This window comes from Oryza sativa, chromosome 2, assembly GCF_034140825.1.
Source record: "Oryza sativa Japonica Group chromosome 2, ASM3414082v1".
In the NCBI taxonomy this organism is placed as follows: Eukaryota; Viridiplantae; Streptophyta; class Magnoliopsida; order Poales; family Poaceae; genus Oryza; species Oryza sativa.
The window spans coordinates 17,476,196-17,485,132 of NC_089036.1; the positions used below are offsets into that span (position 1 = coordinate 17,476,196).

General features: G+C 46.4%; 1 long non-coding RNA gene across 1 annotated transcript; it reads right to left on the minus strand.

Moving 5' to 3' along the window:
* Positions 1 to 856: 856 nt before the first annotated feature.
* On the minus strand, positions 857 to 4,852 carry LOC136355085 (uncharacterized). Its single transcript, XR_010739167.1, has 3 exons — positions 3,943 to 4,852; positions 2,402 to 2,482; positions 857 to 1,251 (listed from the first exon to the last, which is right to left on the minus strand). It is a non-coding gene; the product is annotated as an uncharacterized lncRNA (long non-coding RNA).
* Positions 4,853 to 8,937: the final 4,085 nt, after the last annotated feature.

An 8,937-nucleotide genomic window follows, 5' to 3' on the forward strand; every position in this document is an offset into this window, starting at 1 on the left:
AAGATTTCGGCAATACTAAAAGGGGTGACTATCAAGTTGTAAAAATGGATGGGTTAAGAAACAAGGAATTTTATACAGGTTCAGGCCTTCTTAATCAAGAAGTAATACCCTACTCTTGTCCGGAGATTGATCCGCCGAGTGTATTATTGATCGTATGATCTGGGAGAAAATCGTGCCCCTAAAGGCACCCAGACCCCTCCTTATATAGGAGAAGGAGTCCGTATTACAAAGCACAGTCCATATTCCTAACGGAATAGATAGTTACAAATAAAATATAATTGTAACCGACTAGGATCTCGAGTATTTTCTTGACATACAAGTTTGGAATTTAACCCAAGTCCTTTCAAAGATATTCTATCTATACATGGCACCCCATACCCAGTCGGACTATGCATGCCGTGTAGGTATGGGGGTATCCATAATCTCCACAGTAGCCCCTGAGACCTTTACAGTCGACGAAATAATCTTCTCTTATAATCCAAAACAAAAATCCAAGTACTCCGACTTCTTCTACCCTGATCTCCGAGTATCAAAATCAAAGACTGTGAAGGTCTGAAAACATAAAAAATCGGGTGCATCGACTAGATTCACCTAATTAAGTGTAGCCCCCGGCTATATGATTAGTTAAAAACTAAACATATAGTCAAGGTTCGAATAACATCCAACTGAGTGGTTTTACAACCAAATGTTCCAAAAAATAACACAGCTGAGCATATGCGACATTTAATAAAACATCCAGCCAACTGCTTTAGCTTTAATATACCAAAAATGGAGATATAAAGAGGCCCGAGTAAAAAATACTCTAAAGGTCCATAAATCAACACATATGACAAAAATCAGAGTAAAAACTCTCAAAGATCCATCAAATGTGGTGTAAATATGATATCATGACAATTGATGAGTCGAAATAGCCTAGGCTATGACTCACGCCATAATCAAAACAAACATATAACATGACAAGAGAATGACTGTTCAAAAACCAATTGTCACGCCCGGAAATTCACTAGTAATTTCCGAACTTATTTGTGCATAAAATCCTCGTCCAGGAATCAGCCGAGGTACACAAACTGACAATTTAATATACAAATCCATCATAATAATAACCATCATAATAATAACGTTACACACTTACAAAAGAAAAGAAAACAGCAGCGGAATAACGGTCTAGCGTTGGCTTCAGCTCCACTCCCACAGGCAGCTCAACTGGGGTATAAGCCAAACGTCTTCTCCTTCTGGATCCTTTTTCTTCAACTGAGGTTGATTGATTATTGCAAGAATGAGCATATGACATACTCAACAAGCCACACAGCAAATATGCAAGTGCACAAGGATACCAAAGGATGGCATAATATAGGCTCATTTGCAAAAGCAGCGTTTAGCAAAACATTTAAGAGAAATAAAACAGTAGAGTAGTTAATCAGAAATTTTAATCAACACTGAACAGCACACCCATGCTGCACAGGCCCGACCATCCTGAACAACCATACCCAGCTGTACAGATCTAACCTCCAAACCAGGAATTATCCATTCCAAACCAGGAGCTAAGCAAATTATTACCAGTTATAACATCATTAATCATTGTGAGAGGTGTGAGACTAATCACGAAAAACATTGCTCAACTCGCCCATAACCGCGGGCATGGCTATTCGAATAGTTTTACTCTGGCCAGAGGTGTACCACTGTACCCACAAGACACAGCCTCAACATCATGTCTACCATGCGTCGCGATACTGGAAAGTACCCGAATAGAGGCTGTGACAATACCCTCTGCACAACACAACTCACCACAGTGCACCATTCCTGGATCATAATCACCCCCTTATAAAACAAGGCATGGACTCCCCAGCGACCCCCGTGGGCTTATCTCCGCCACTTCTCAGTCTGGTGCTCCGTAATAAATCATGTTATACAAAAGGTAAAGCCGTTGCCCACGCTGGCTTGTGGTTGGCACGGTTAATGTTTCACAACTGTAGCTCGCAAACCGGTCCTTAATTGCCATGAGCACGACTTTCAAAACCATGTGCTCACAACCCACCATTAATCATATTTTAATTACCAATTAATTATCATAACACGATTAACCATCGTGAGCTACCATTAAGCCATCATTAAATAACAGTGAGTCATAAGTTATCCCAATAGTGTGCTAATGTTTCTAAGCATGGCTAAGCAATTATATCTAATATCTAGTTGAACTAATATATATAAAGCTCAACTAGTCCAATTATAATCACCCAAGGTATCAAGGAATAAAGTAATCAAGAACAAAAGGGCCATAACAAAGAATAGGTTAATTCCACCCAATGACATTCGAAAATAAATGCACAGTTGAAATAAATAGAGAATTTAAATATAGGATCAACATGCTCAAAGGATTGTGTTTAGGATCTGTGTGACTTGCCTTGCAATAATCGGTCTTCAATTAATCTTCTTGAATACTTCCGGCGCACTCGCGAACCTTCGCAACGACGGAAACGACAAGCTAACACGCAAAACAAGGAAAAGACTAATAAAAACCAAATAAACAATACATAAAAAGTAAACAAACATGTAGATCATAATTTTAGATGAATTATGAGACTTGAACGGCCTCATTCTGATTTCATATGAATTTATTATGAATTTTACAAGATTTAATTCCAATTAAACCTATTAAATGGAGACTATTCCAAATTAATTAAATCATTTACAAATGATTTATAACGGAGATAAAAGATTAAAGCAACCTCCGGAAAAGATTGGATCATATTTGGTAGATGACATATATTAAAAAGAAATAATATGCCACTGAAAAGAGGAGAGGATTTATATTGATTTTGGACAGCTGAGATTAACCTTGACCGAGTCGACTAAGATCGGATGGCTTGGATTGATCTGGCAAGCGAGCCTCACGAGATACCGACTCAACGAGTCAACTCCACGTGACATGAGATCACCTAAATGATCAACCGAAAACGGCGAACAGAACCGACGGCTCTGAACGGCTCTAAACTAATGGACGACTCAACACGGACGAATGAACGAAGCACGGGGAACACCTCGTTCGAACGAACGAGCGAACGACTCAACAACGGCTGTGGCTAAACCGGTCGGCTAGACACGATTTACGGTAAAGCCCTGGTACGACAAACGATAGGCCGGTAGGAACCTAGGGTTGCACCTACAGCTACACAACTCGACTAAAAGCAGCGGCTAGGTTTAAGCGGCACACAGCTGCGACACGGCGGCACTAAGACAACTTGACTCGGCTAGGCGGCGGCTAGGCGGAAACACGCAGCAAGGGTTAGGGTGACGGCACAGCCGGTAGCGACCATGCACGGCTAGAGCAACAAGGCTGCGAGCAAAAACGCAACCGGCACGGCTGCGGCTGTGGCAAAGCGGCAAACAGCGGCAGCGGTAGTGATGCATGATAGCAGCGCGGTGACGGACTGCGGCTGCGCTAAGTCTAGGCCTCTAGGGCAACAGCGCGGCAAAGCGGCAAGCAGCTGCAGCTAAGCGGCTTAGCCGGCACACGCGCAGCAGCGGCACGGCAAGCAGCTGCGGGGCAACGTGGCAAGGCGCGACGCGGTAGCGACTAAGCAGCGGTGGCTAAGAGGCTCGATAGAGCGACGGCAAACCGCAGCCGCACGGCGTGCAGCAGCTACGACACAGCGACGACGACACACACGTGGCTTACATAAACATCTACCCTAGGAATCGGAGAGGAGGCCTCACCGGGAAACGGTAGCGAACGGAGAGGAAGAGGCGACGGCTACGGTCCGACGACAACACACGGAGACGATGATGACACTAGGGCCAAACAAGATTAGATTAAATGGAATTAAGACCCTAGGGATAAGCTACACCGGTGAACGACATAGGAGCGGCGGTTGCCGGCGAACCACGGTACAATAATGCAAACGGAGAGCACCGGGAGGTAGAGAAGGTGACGGCGATTCTTACCAACACTTACACGATGACGGGCAGCGACGGAAGATGGCCGGCGACGAGCTCCGAAGGGCAGCGAGGTACTGTCCACGGAGGCGACGACTTTCCGGCGATGTGCGGCGACAACGGAGGGGTGGCCGGGCTTCACTTCGCAGCTGCGAATCCAATGGAGGCAGCGGCGAAGCTTGGCGATGACGGGAGGAGCAGCAGGGCTTCGCCGGAGATCAAAACGCGACGGCGAACTTCGGGTTGACGGCGACGATGGAGCTCTGGTGGATTTCGGCTTCGGGGAGATGGCTGCCGGGCTCCCTCTCCTTCTTGCGAACCCAACGGCGGCAGCGGCGACCAAAAGCGGCGGCTAAGGCGGCTGCTAGCTGCGGCTGGAGATCGGAACATGACAGCAACCCAATGGTTCATGGCGAGGACGGCTTCCGGCGAAGTTTCGGCGCAAGGGGAACGGCGGCCGGGGTGGAGCTCGACCTTGCGGAGCCGATGGAGGTGGCGGCGCAGGAAGGAGGCAGATGAGGCGGCGTCTAGGGACGGCTGGAGCGGCGCCGGCGTTTGGAGAGAGAAGGAGAGCGCGGGGACAGCGTTTCCGGCGACGGCGGCGGACGGGACTTGAGGGGATGGGTAGAGGACGACTAGGGGGTCCTTTATATAGGCACGGGAACTCGGGATCAAGCCCACAACGACGGGAAAAACTCGGGAAAGTCTAGGGTTCTCGCCGGAAAAAGGAAGGATTTGATCCGCGAAATTGGAAAGAATTTCCATAGAAAATTTTGGGGATTTCTTGGGGAAAAGGAAGAGGAGATTGAGGGGATTCCATTCCCGCAACTAATTTGGAAAGAGGAGCAACGGGGAGGTCGGATTGGTGGGAGGAGGCGGCGGCACTGTGCACGAGCACGGCTGGCTCGGCTCTGTCTGGAGGAGGAAGATGGAGTACTGTAGCGACAGGGACGAAAAACAGACTTCTATGCGGCTGAGAGGAAGGGAGAGAGAAGGGGAAGCAAATTAGACTTTTCGTCTTGGGCTGGCTGAAAACAAAGCAAAGAAAGAAAGAGAAGGGGGGAGCTCGGCTGGGCCGACTTGGGCTGCACGGCCGTGCACACAAAAGAGGGAGATGGGCTGGAAAGGGCCCAAGACTAGGAAGAGGATTATTATTACTTTTCCAATTAAATTAATCAATGAAATGATCTTTGAATTGTTAAAAATACTTCCAATGCTCAAATAATTTCAAGAAAAATCCTGAAAATACTTGGACACTCAAAGTCCTTAACAAAATTATAATTAGACCATTTGATGATTAATTTAATATGTGGGTAATTACTGAAATGCTCTTTATATGATTAAAATTAGGAATTGAGCTCCGAAAAATCCGAGAATATTCCAGAGAGTATAATTAACCATGGAGAATTTAATAAAAATTAAATCCATCCATGCTTTATATTTAGGAAATTTTATTTCCCACATTTAACTTCACTTGTAAATTAATGAACATTTAAAATAAATTCTAATAATCATTTATTAAATAATTTATAAATCCTGAAACAAAAATCAGGATGTGACACCAATCATCTAAAAAAAACCCAGACAGCCTTTGTAGCCTAAAAAGGCTTACAAAAGAAGTATAACACATTTCTGTCGGGCACCTTTTTATTTGCATCGTAATAATTCCAAGGAATTATCTAATTACGTCAAAAAGGATTTTAGCAGCATTGGACTACACTGTTGCGAGCAAGTATTGCCGAAGCAAAATGCCTAAGTCCCTAAAGATCACAACTTAACCACGCTGATAGAAAGAAGTGGGCTGAAGTACTGTTTCGGGCCCAGGCCCATTAGTACTCCCGATACCCTAATAATACCAAAAGCCAAACGTCGCTTCGTCTTCTCCACCGAGACTCTCGCCACTTTTCCCATTCCCAGCTACAGTGCGAAACCGCACCGGCGAAGTTAGCATGTGTTTGGTTTGGGGGCGAGATGGGATGGGTTGGGTTCATTCCTGATTTTTGGGATAGGATGGTCCTATTTTTCTGTTTGGTTGGAGGAATGGAGTGAACCCTGTTTCTTGTTTGGTTTGAGGGATAGAAGGGGATGGGATGGTCCTATCACCTATTTGATTAGAGGGATGAAGATGGAATAGTTGGATAGAGATACCTCCTCACATGGAGTAGGTGATGTTACCTCTCTGGTACACAACCAAATACTTGATAAACATAAAGAGGAAAAATAGATTTGAAGCAGCAGATAAAATCATATAATCATGGCCATTATTGAAATCAATATATTTGCTGCAGCAATACAAATGAGAATAATCTACCGAGAAGAAATTGACAACACAGTGCACTTGAACTATATTTTTGACGGTGAAGAACATTCATCTCATGCAAAAACACACATACAGATCTCATCCAGAGCTAGTGTTTCCTGTTGATGGATGCTGCAAGCAGGAAGGGACCATGGCAACGCAGAGCAGGAAGAGACAAGAGCAGTCCCGACTCTTCCTCGGTTCCTCCTGCCGCCGCCGAGCAGGAAAGGACGACGAGCAGCAACAGCTCTTCCTCCAACCGCTGCCGGAAAGGATGGAGGCTGCAGGAAGGAGGCCGCGGCCGTCGCAGACTCACACATACGCGGGAACGCCTCCGGCTCGCAGATCCGCCACCGCCGCTGCCACTGCCTGTGCGGTGTCGCTCTGTGGGAAAAACGGGAGGGTTGCGTGTGACTTACATCGGGTAAGGGATAATGTCACTGCGAGGAGCGCGTGAGGTCGCGCGATTGCAGCACTGGCGAAGTGGGTCGGCGCCGTCCGACCGATTTTTCACGGATCAGGTCGACCCGCATATGAGGGGTAAATTCCTTTTTGGACCTAACCCATCCCAGCTATCACTCCAACCAAACACCTATGTGAATGGGTTCGACCCAACCCGACCCAAGAAAACCCTTCAACCAAACACACCCTTAGGGTTCATCGATTCGCTCCAATCCGTCCTCCAAAATTCCACAGAAATCCTCCACACGACTTATGCATCAATCTCCTATTCATTCTCAGCCACATTCCGGATCAACTCATACCATCCAGTTCGCATCCATGGCAGAAGAAAGAGAAAGCTTCGAAAGCTAGTGGGCACCCTCCGATGTAACGGAGGAGAACTTGAAGGAGATGGTAGCGCACGGAGTCCTTCCGGCAAAAGAGATCATCATGTGGCGTCCAGCATATGGTGAAATGTTTTCGACCCCTGACACACACGAGGTGGTGGTATTCTCCCATTTCTTTTATGGCGGATTTTCTCTTCCAACCTCAAGATTCTTCCAGGGGATATTGGAGTTTTACGGGATCAGTTTGCATCACCTAAACCCCAACTCCATAGTCCACATTGCCAATTTTATCCATGCTTGCGAAGCTTTTCTGGGGATTAGGCCGCATTTCGCTCTACTTCGCCGCATCTTCTTCCTCAAACCCCAGAAAAGCAAACCATGCGTAGTCGGGGGAGCTGGATTTCAACTGAGAGGAACCTTGAGCCAAAAATATTTCTCCATGCCTTTCAAAACTTCGAATAAGGGTTGGCATGCAAATTGGTTTTATGTACAAAATCCCGAACCAGCTCTTCTCGAGTACTCCTGCCTTCCTCCAGTGTATCAAGATACTTGGAACTCACTTCCAATTGGATATGAAGCTGCTCAAGCGCTTGCCCTGATGGATCGTATGCGGAAGCTGAAGGAACAGGGTCTGCAAGGGGAACAGATCACTTGGCATTTTATCAAGAGCCGGCTGGCCCCAATCAAGGAAAGATCTCGCACAGCCTTTGAAATTCGACGGCAAGCACGACCCTAACCGTGAAGATCCTGAATCTCTTGAATTCAAAGTTATGAAGGAGAGAATGTATAAAATCTTCTCAAATGCAATCGTAGTCAGCTATTCGCACTTGCTGCCAGTGGTGCCGTACAATGCTTTCAACCCCCTCCACCGGTATGTATTTAATATCTCAACCTTTCTCAAAAGCACGCTTTTATCATCTACAGAGTTGATTGAAAACTTGGATCATCATGCCCAGGAATTCGCCTTGATGAAGTCAGATCCTCCAATTGCTCAACGCCGCTCACTCCGTCAGCAAACTGGTCAAGCTGGCGGAGGACCAAAAATCCGGTCTGACTCTCAACCCAACACCTCTCAATCGGCTAACCAGTCAGACTTCCGCAAGAGGAAATTGGTTCCGAGTGACGATGAAAATGACGATGCTAAAAAAGCTGGCAGCAAAGGGGTGACTGGAAAACAACCAAAGCAAGCTAACCCGAAGAAGAAAACATCCAGTCCTCCCATGCCGAAAATCAGGAAGTCCTCCAGGTACAAATCATTTGGCCTTTCTCCTTGTATCGCTGCTCACTCACTATTAAAATAGCACTTATAGCATAACTCAATTTGTAGGAAGCCATCTGACATAGATCCTTCTGGAAAAGGCCCTAAGCCGACTGACACAGAAACGGGTCCTTCAAAAGAAACCGGGCCGACTGCCGAAGATCGCCCGAGTGACAATTAACCAGCAACCGACAATGCAGAGACCAGCAACGAGCCCCCGACTGGAAATCAGTCGGCCGAAGCTGGAGTCGGTGCTAATCAGGAGCCCCAGAACAAAATAATGACATCCCGGAAGTAGAGACCCAGGCTGATAGCCCTCCTAAAAACGATGCTAGCGCCAACCCAGGGTCCAGCTCTCCTGTTAGGGTACAAGGGCATGCTCGTCCCCGACCGGAAGTTATAACAGGTACACAACTCTCCGAAATCTGCTTTGATCTGACAAACTTTCTTCAATTGTTTCACCATTATTCATGAATGCATAAGGTCCGATGATTGGTGACGCAGAAGAGGTCCTCCGGATTTGATCGGCTGAAGATTCTCGCCCACCCATATTAGTCAAGTGGTGGGATGACGAAATGTAGCCGTGGGGGATCGTAATAAATAAACAAAAAGAAGACGAAGAAGTATGTCTGCTAAAAAAGACACTCGCCCAAGCTACT